Genomic DNA, 10,468 nt, shown 5'->3' with positions numbered 1-10,468 from the left:
AGGTCCTGCAAGGTCAACCACCATCCGACCTCACCACATTGTTGTCTCCAAACTAGTTGACAAGATCTCCGAAATCCTTTCCCAAACAGACTGCTGGCAGATCATTCCATGCTCACAGATCCTCCTCAGATGCTCTCTCCTATCAACATCTACATAGAATTGAACATCCAGGAATTACAGGAATCACTTGTCTACCTGCAGTGCTTTGTACTCACTGTAGAGGGTACCTTTGCCTCGCTTTTCCTTTACATACTGAATACCATTGACTGTTCCTTGCTACCTCCAAAGCGCACTGAAGCAGCCATCAGGCTCAAACAGGGCTGTACCAAAACGACAAATGAAACAGAATCCATCAACCTATAGATCTTTAATCAACCGATCTCCCCGCTTCCTTACTAGCGTATTGTGGATCTACCCAGCCATCCCCATCCGCCCCCACTGTGTCTACTTACCCACATGTCTTTATGTCCAACCAACCTTCTTTCTTTTTTAAGTCTGTCTGTCTGTCCGTCCGTCTGTCCATTCGTCTGTCCATCCGTCTGACCATCCATTCATCCATCCATCCTTCCATCCATCCATCCTTCCATCCATCCATCCATCCATCCTTCCATCCATCCTTCCTTCCATCCATCCATCCATCCATCTATCCTAAGAGGATGCTTGTTTCTGCTCCAGGGAGGACCTGGCTTGGCAGTTCGGGGCTGGACTGTTCCCATGAGGCACAGGTTCAAGGCTGATTTGCATATGGTCATGTCTGAACTGGGGTGGCAGAGTGGGCTAAAGAACGATGATGGATTCAACCCAGATCTGTGACTGGGGGTGAATGTCTGAAATGTTTCACCGCTCCGTCCATCATGTCCTTGTGTTAACAAAGTAGATCAAGCCACACATGAGAAAGCCAGAAGGCCATAGTTTCAAAGTAGCCCCTAATGCAGTTCAATGCGAGCAATCGAGTGGAGGTGGAAGGTTACAACAAACACATAATAACATTAAGGGTTGAGCCACGACGAGATTGACAAAGTTGCAAATCAATGGCTGACAGGGCTGAACTAGCCTATCAGGCACCAGGCATTTTGGCGGGCTGCCAGGGTGGGTGCCAGTTTCACTGCTGGTGGGGCCCGTGTTTGTTGCCGGGGATCTGCCAGCGACATTTCTTCTTGCACTGCTTCTAAATAAACAAAGCAATACAGGTGGTTTTAAAGGACGCGTTAAGCACGCTTCAAGCTATTGGTCTTTGCATTGTTTATTTATAAGTGCTGCAAATAGGAACGTGGCCGGCAGAGCCCGAGCAACAAAACGTGCTCCCACTGCAGGGAAACCTGCCCCCACCCTGTAAGACCACCGAAACACTCGATAGCCAGTCTGACCCTGATGGCTGAAAGAGGTTGGTTGAATCGCACAAGTGATTTAAAAGAATGGACCCAAAGTCTGCTATATGTATATATTTATGTTTAGGGGATTTATAATGCAGTGTTCAGCGCCTACTGGAGGCCTCGAAGCACATCAATATTTACATTTTATAAGCAACAGTTCAATTTGAGAGCTGTGCTGTCAAAATGCAGACCTAAAGTGGTTATTTGTGAATTTAAGGGAAACTTGTAGATGCAGGCGGCTTTGATAATCCTGCTCACTGTGTCCATCTGCTTCTCATTTCCCCATCAGACTAGAATATCACCTAGTAAATATTAGGATTGGGAGGCCAAAGACATTCTGCAATGCAAGGACCAAGGGGCAAATTTACAAAGAAGTGATGCAATTCCGCGTGTCCACCCATGTTGCCGCACTGCGTTGCGTCCAATGGAGAGAGCAAAACAGAGGCGTATCTTTTAAGATATGGTCTGTTCCTATCTTATCCTGCGCTGAACACTTTTGACTGCCTTGTTCCACAGTCCACACACTTGCACAATAGTGCAGGGGTGTGTGCATGGTGCTTGCATAGGTTATGTACTGGAAGGGGACCCTTCAGGGACAAAATACTATGCTTTGACATAGTTTTATGCTTTTCGAAGTTTGAATGTTTGCTGTACAGTCCAGCACACATGCAAAGTTGGAAAAGTTTTGAGAAAAGAAAACTTCTTTCCAACGTTATGCCTACCTTGAGGAGGCATACCTCTGGATGCAAGTGTACCTTTCTAAGTTGATAGGGAGTAACGTCATGACACTTGAGTGGTTGTCTGGGAACACCTCTGGAGCACCCCTTTCATGAAAAGTAACATAAAGTTGTGCATAGCCAAAACAACTCTTTGCGCAGGTTTATGTGAAATTTGTGATGCAAACCAGGCGCAAAGTGTTGGTAAATCCGGTCCCGAGCGTTTCCTTGAGCCAAACGTTTTGTTTAGAGAGACTCGTAAGCCTGAAACTACCTGGCACATTGGTTCTGAATGGGTTTCTGAGCGCGTGCATTATGATGGTAGCGCGGCAGCAAGTGGCGACGCCAAGTCCCAAAGCTACCAATTAAAATATAAAATATATTCCGAGCTTTGTAAAAGGATGGACAGTGCCCGCATCCAGCAGCGATGTCAGCAGGGACTGGCTCAGTGCCAGCCAGAGTTTATTGTCTATTCCACTAAAACTGGATTCAATTATCTCATTAGAGACAGGTAATTGCAAACAGGCATAAACGAGCACCTGTCTGTCCGCGTGAGTCAGCCAGTATCGAGTACACGCCTGTGTAACCGGGCTCATGTCCGCATAGATTCCAGGAAAACATCTTCTAAATATGGTCCGGCTGCAGGCTTCCAGTTCCAGGAATACTCAAATTTCACAAAATGTACTCATGCACATTTTTTTATAATGGGAAAAAATCTTGTAGAGGTATAAGGGGGCTCCTCCGTTGGAGCGGAGGAGTGTCACCCCACTTAAAATCCCCCCAAAGCCCCCATCAAAAATTAAATGGTTATTTATTACCATTTTATTTTTTATCCCCATCCCGAGCCAAACGTCAGGATGGGGGCAGGGTCGTTGCTGAGTACCAAAAGACGGGAGGAGGGTGGGCTGTCTATGCACTTATGTTTTAAGTGCCCATGTCTTTTTGGCCGGCCGTCTTGAGACGGCCAGCCACATATGCGCACTTTAAACATCTCTAACAGCCAGCCACACATGCGCACTTTAAACATCTCTAATGGCCAGTCACACATGCGCACTTTAAACATCTCTAACGGCCAGCCACACATACGCACTTTAAACATCACTAACCAGCTCAAGACAGCTGGTCAGAGTCAGTGCAGGCCTCTGGGGCGCTGTGTAGTGCCAAGTGAGGCCGCTCCCTCAATCAGGGTGCTTCTCTGACAGCATGAGAGCAGCGCCCTGATTGGTCACAGGAGTTCCAGGCTCCAGCTTCTAGTTCGTGTGGATGTCCAGAGCAGAGGACGTCGCGTTCGCCTGGTAAGTTTGACATTTTTTTATTTTTGATTTATTTTGCACGCACCCACCTTCTTCCCATATATACCAGCCGCTACTGGGAGGTACGCATTAAAACATCAGTTTTTATTTGTTTCAAAGACTCCTAAACCTAATTTCAATTTGCACTTTTAGGATTTTTATCCAAAGACCGAATAAAGATTGTGTTTGGTCAGTTTAGATTCTTGCCCTAATCACCCTTCCAAATGCGGGGTATTGTCATCATTTGTGGCACCCTGGAAAAGAAATTATTTTCGCAGAAGAAACGTTATGTTAGTTTACAGAGTGGGAAATAACTGGAAAGATTTTCGTAGGTCAATAGGGGTAGCTAAAGGTACCAGCTGCTAGCTGGTCTCATCAACATGAAATCACCGGCAGGAACAGAAAATTCATAACAATTTAGGGGACGTGTAGAGTTTCTGTTGTTGTCCCACCTCGTCCTATCCTAGAACCTCGGCAGACATTTAGGCAACCATTGCATTGCTAACCTATATGTAGCACATTAGGAACCAGTCCTTTGGCATCATTGATCCTTGCTCTGCTTTATTGTGAATATTGCAAAATGTTTTTGTTGAGGAAGCTGCTGGGCACTTGTCAAGTTAAGACAAATGGCTAAAAAACAAAACAAAATGTTCTCAAAAGCCCGCAGTGGTACGGTAGCCCCTTGCACTAATGAGAAGTGCTTTGTGTGTGTGCTCTGTTTGTGAAAGCTAGGTTTTGTGTGTGTGCGTGCTTGTGTCAGCACGCGCTCGCGTTCGTGCATGTGTGCGTGTGCATGTGTGTGTGTGTATTCCGTTAGTGATAAGGCAGAATTGTGTCACTCACACTAAAGGTAGCTCATGGCTGATGTGGCCTCCACTTCCGCTCGTCTCAATATCCAGGGCACCGACGGACAGAGCGGGGCCTCATACTCCCGAGCGGTTGCCGGGTGAGGTGAGGCCATCACCCACACAAAGCTGGGAAGAAGACATACTCTTCCCCCTCCAGTGGACATTTAAGTATTCAAGTTCCTGGTATATGTGTAACTCTTCTAGTACATTCTTGCTATTCCTCACATTAACACTTCATATGTAGTTGCAGTAGCTATTTTTTGTCAAAAAGGTCCTGAAGAAAGCCGGGTCAGATGCCCCTAAGGCTGAAACATGTCGACCATACTGCACAGCGCCTAAAGGTAGTCTTACTACCTGGCGTGTTTTTAATCTTTGAAACCCGGACCCCTATCCAAATGTCCTTCGGAGTCTGGGTAGTTCATTTTATCCATCATTATTATTTGAGCACTGCACTTTTTTCATGCACATCACTTCAGGATGTACACCATGACTACACTCTTGATATCCATTCCCGTACCGGCACTACCTGGTCGGACTGGGGACGGCTAGATTAACAATTCCCACGTGACGTAAACTCCACCACATGGGTGGTCTGATGGGAATACTTTTAGCTTTTCGATACCAAAAGCCTCTATTTTTAACAACCCTTTTGTCACGCATTCACCACTAGTGCCACACAGTCACTGCTGCGAGCACACATTTCTCTCAGACTTGGTCTGCTCTTTTGTGTGTCTTACTGTCTTGATGTGGACAGTCCCACTGCCAGAACAAAAGGAGCCGTGCCGTTCCTCAAAAGGAGAAAGGTTTCAGTCACACCATGTAGGTGCCACTGGTCTTAGTAAGATCGCAGTTGGACATCCATTTTGTTGGATGTAATGCTCTCACACACCCTCCCGGACCTGGCGGCGTGGGGTAGGTCATATCGGTGAGCACACGAGGCGCAAATTCCAAACTTGATGGAAGCCTCAACCATTGTGTAAGCCGCCGGGTACTGTTGATACCTTCGTCTTTTGCAGAATAGGAAGATCCAGCTCATCACAGACCGTTGAACACAATTAGCACTTTTCTTCTTGTGATACATAAACCAACCTACTGGACACTTACCTGGGTCCTCTAGTGTAGAGAAATCTAGATAATAGCTTTTAAGGTCCTGAAGAATCGCTAGTGAACTAACACAGATGCGAGAAACATGTTGACCATTATAAACACTAACCAGCACTGAAACAGGGACATCAAATTCCGCCAAGTGCTAGTTATCACACATTTTAATTAAGACAGGAGACCCCCAGAATAAAAAGATTTTCTTATAGGTACTCCCAGCCTTATTTTAACTCACCCCTAAGTCTACACACTTCTGGCCCCACATCCGCACTTCACCAAACGGCTGTTGGAAAAAGATCTCCGATAAAGAGCCCCTCCTAGAGGTGAGCCCGTTGGGTATTGCACCGCCGACCCAACGAGGAGCAGCCCAGATGATGAAGCATGACACCTGAAAGGGTGTGTGAGGGCATTACATCCAACAAAATGGATGCCCAACTGCGATCTTACTAAGACCAGTGGCATCTATATAGTGTGAGTGAAACCTTTCTCCTTTTGAGGAACGGCATGGCTCCTTCTGTTCTGACGCTTTGGGGCACTTGCTGTAGCTGGACCTCCCACCCCTGTGGAGTGGAACTCGCCCCTCGTCCTTGCTCCCCCTTCTTGAACAGAGACAGTCCCACTGCCCCAGCCGTAGTGACCAGAAGAAAAATCTAAAATATACAATGGTGGAAAATCCACCATCTATGGTAAAACTCTACACATCTTAATTTTGTGAATTAGCTTTTGTTGTACTTGTGAACATAAAATTGTGCACTAGTGCACTTATGAGACACACCCACCAAAATATTTTGGATTTTTTTTTACAACAGTTTGTATTATAGATAAAGCACAGAGTCATCATTACAATAGCACATTGTGGTTTGCGATTCATATAGTACAGTATGTTAACGATTGTGTGTTACAGACATTAAGGAATTAAGGGGTCACCAAGCCCAGTTCTTTTCATTGCCATGTCTTCTGTTGGAGAGGTGCAAATTTCCCCCCTAAAGGCGTTCCAACCTCCTCATTTTTTATCCCACTTCTTAGGGCAACCTCTCCGTTTATAAACCTCTTTTTCTGCGATCATACATCTGTCCATCTCTGCCACCTAACCAATCATCAGTGGCCGTTCGTTGGATCCCCAGAACATTGCTATAGCTCGTTTCAGCAATAAGTATCCCAATGCTACCCACTGCTGCTCCACTTCTGTCAGGTCGGAGGCCTCCCATATATTTAGTTTCCCCAATCGCGGTGACAATTGAATACCTTTACCCAGTGTAACTTTCATTTTCTTGGTTACCCTGTCCCATAGAGGACGTATATGGGGACAGTCCCACAGGATATGATAAAAAGTACCATCTTGGCCGCAGCCTCTAAGGCTCAGCACGTCACCACGGTGTTAGAAATGGGATCCCTGGCTGGCCCGGGCTTGCGCCAAAGTCAGTCAGAGACCACCACTTCCACGTCAGGGCAAGGGAGTTACACGCCAAGATAACCCCTGCTCACCCCCTTGGTAACGTGACACGAGCAGTAAGGCTAAACTCGGAGGCAATGTGAGTTAAGTGTTTGCGCACGCACCCCCAGCAACAACACCCAAGGCCCATCACAAAGGAAACTCCACACAAGGTTAGGTATAAAAATAGCCTTTGCATTATACCAAAACACATTAGATAATAACGCACACTTTACAATGTGCCAACAGGCACGGGCAAAATTTACAGGGGATATGTACAAGACAAGGCCACATGGACCACTGTCAGGAATCAGCACTTTTAGAACTAGAAATACTGTTAGAAATAGCACGTTGTAGATCATAGAATAATAATCACTTTAGCACACAACCAGTAACTACTGGTAAGAGGTAAGTACCACCTACGCAACCCTAACCACCTTAGAGAATATTACGCAGGGAACCAAGACCTCAGTAGCAACACCTGTACTAGCAAGAACAACCACCTAAGTATCACCATACATTTAGGGGTATAGGCAAGAACACGTTACACATGATGCATCACAACATTCAGAGGTGTAGGGAAGGAAAACACATGATGCATAAACATACATTCAGCGGTGTAAGAACAAGGCACATGACGCATCAAAACACATTCAGAGGTGCAGCACAGGAGAACACATGATGCATAAACAACACATTCAGAGGTGTAAGAACAATTGCGCAGAAATCACATTAGTCACCACCTGTGACTGTACCTAGGCCAACTGGCCTTGTTGGGGCTAGGACGCCCTGTGTCCCAAAGCCAGGCGGGCCTAAACGTAGCAGCTGCCCACTAAGTGCTGGGCAGCTGTGGAGAAAATGATGGGGCCAACGTGGGAGCCTCCCAGGCTCTGACCAACTGACTGTCTGTCCCCTTTGGAGCCTCGCTGGGCTCTAAGCAAAGCAATGCCCCTGAGCCCCTCTGGGCTCTAAAACAAAGTGATCCCCCTAGAGCCCTCGCTGGGCTCTACCACATTGATGCTGTGCCTCGGGGGGGGGAGCGGCCCGCTGCCAGCTGGGGCCGCTCGACCCTCCCTTGTGCTGGGGTCGCCGTGGGGCGCCTTGAGCCTCTCGTGGCTCTAAGAACAAAGACAATGCCCCCTGAGCCCCTCTGGGCTCTACACAGGAATGCGCCTGAGCCCCTCTGGGCTCTCAGTAAATCAAAATGCCCCCTGAGATCGTGGGAGCGGTCCGCTGCCAACCGGGGCCATTATGAGGACTCCAACCTGCCTCCTCTGGGGGGACGCGCCGAACGGGACAGGCTCTTGAGCCCCTCTGGGCTCGTCAAAATCTGGGCCCCCGGGACTGGAGGGGTGGGGCGGGCACCGGCAATGTGCCCCGACGCCCCTCCCCTTTGGAACACTCACCGGTCGCGCTGAAGCTGGTCTTCCGGTGACTGCGGGTTTCCCTACACGACGGGAGCTCCGCTGAGGGGGGAAAACGCGCACCTTCTCTTGACCGGCTTCCGGCGTCTCAGCTGGGCAGCGCGGGGCTCTCCCAGCCTCTCGGGAGCCCTGCACTAACTTCCGGCTTGCCTTGTCGTCCCGCCCCCGGCCTGCCTGACTTCCGACCGGGCGGCGGCGGTGATTCTTTCCTTGTTCACGGGGTGAAAGATGCCGGGTGGCCACCGGCCAAAGCAACGGCAGCGCTCCCAAGCACTATAGTAAAATAAAGCGCTGGTGCGCTAGAAACAAATAAAGCGCTCCCAGGCGCTAGAGCGATACAAACGCCTCCCAGGCACTTGGAATACAAATAAAGTGCTCCCAGCGCTAGAGGTGAAAGTAAAGCACTCCCAACGCTAGGGTACAAATAAAGGAAATAAAGGTCCACAAGTCCAGAACAAAGTCCTTCAGGGGGAGGGGGGCAAGGCTGGGCCAAGAGCCAGCTCACAGGCTCCTCCTAGGCAGGGAGGCAGTCCCCAGTGGTGGTCCTCCTGGCGCCCTCAGCAACAGGACCCAAGAAGAGAACAACTTGCAAGGGGACACAGCCCCTTTTTATACATCAAATCCCTTAGTCTCAGGGTGCAGGGTGGGGGAAAAACAAGTCGCAGCTGGTTTTGGAGTACTGTGATGGGCTCAACCACCCTTTCCTTTAACTAGGCAGGCTAGGGTCATTAGACGCACCACAGGGGGCGGAGCCAGCATTGTGTGGGGAAAGCCCAGCCCTATTCAGGTCCCAGGTGCACCACTCCCTCACATCACACATGCTAATCTCAACACTCACCACCGGGGCAGACCCATCAAGACTCCTGGAGCCAGGCTCACCAGCCAGCTCCAGCCAATCACATGCCAGCACACTCACTGCACACGCACACCCATGTCTAGAAGTGGCACTTCCACACTAGACACATACATGCCGCATACATCATTGCGCAGCATTCAATCACACGAGTCCGCACATACCAGACTCCAGCCTGCACGCCCCATGCATCAGGAACTACCAGGGACACATACATTCCCCATGCATTCCAAAGGGAGGGCAGGCCTATCTCACCACATGCACTCAGAGTGCGCACGCACTTTCCACTGGGACACAGTGAAAGTGCGCAGAAACCAAAAATCACCCTCACCAGGTCACCATTAAAAGCAAAAAAAGTTTACGGGTGAACCTGCCAGAAGGGCCAAGTCCAACACACAGCTACATATTTTGGCCAAGAGTACTCCTGAAAGGTAGAACCTATGGAGTATTTTTAATTGTATGAGGTGGAAGCGGTCATTTTTAGCCGCTTCTCTGGGGGACATTGGTGCTGTTTGCCAATCCTCATCATCCAGTACCCCCAAGTCCGTCTGCTAATGGTCTCGAAGGGTTTGAAATGTGTCACACAGGTTATTGCAAAGTTTGCTGTAAGTGTAGGGGATAGCTTTAACCAAGAGTGGTTCAGAGAGCAAGCGGTCCTCTAAGGGGGAAGCGTCTGGCAAGGAAGGGAGGTCAGGAACGTTAGTGAGAATAGCGTGTCGGATCTGTAAGTATCAGAAAATCTCTCCTTGTGCGAGAGCATGTTTGGTTTGTAATTCTTTAAAGGTGAGAAGCTTCCCTTTATTGACCAAGTCCCATTGTTAGTGATGCCGATGGTAGTCCCAGCCTCTGCGATGACCACAACGGTGTGGCTTTTGTGAATGTATCTGCCCAGCCCAGGCGCTTGGTAGTTTTCTGCCAAATGGCCACAGTTTGTGACATAGGCACTAGGTAGCGGTTTCTTCGAGTCTTACTATAAAGGGCCCCTAGATACCCCTCTTGGGCAGTTTGGTATTGTTCTAGGTGGAAAGCAGGGTTCGTTGGGGATCCGTAGATCTAGTGGTTGACAGCTGCTAGCTGTGAGGCCCAGTAATAGAGGCACATATCGGGAAGGGCAATCCCTCCATCATACCACCCCTTGGTGAGCTTCTGAAGGGCAATACGAAATATTTGGGAATTTAACATCAAGGCTCCAGCGCCAAACAGGGACAGAAACAGGCCTAGGTTCCAAAAGTGGTTTTCATTGTATGGAAGACTGCTTAGATTTCAGCTTGCTGCAAACAATGCTTGTTTGAATATCAGGGAAAATTGCATTATCCAGAAAACTATAAAACAGACCCACAAACAGCCCAAAAATTAAACGCACACATTGATTTTCAGAACAGCTCTTCAGGTACTGCCTGACTGCCCCATAGGCCAGTCCCACTCTAGA

The sequence above is a fragment of the Lissotriton helveticus genome, chromosome 3_1, assembly GCF_964261635.1.
Source record: "Lissotriton helveticus chromosome 3_1, aLisHel1.1, whole genome shotgun sequence".
Taxonomy (NCBI): Eukaryota; Metazoa; Chordata; class Amphibia; order Caudata; family Salamandridae; genus Lissotriton; species Lissotriton helveticus.
This window is presented reverse-complemented; position numbering follows the sequence as displayed.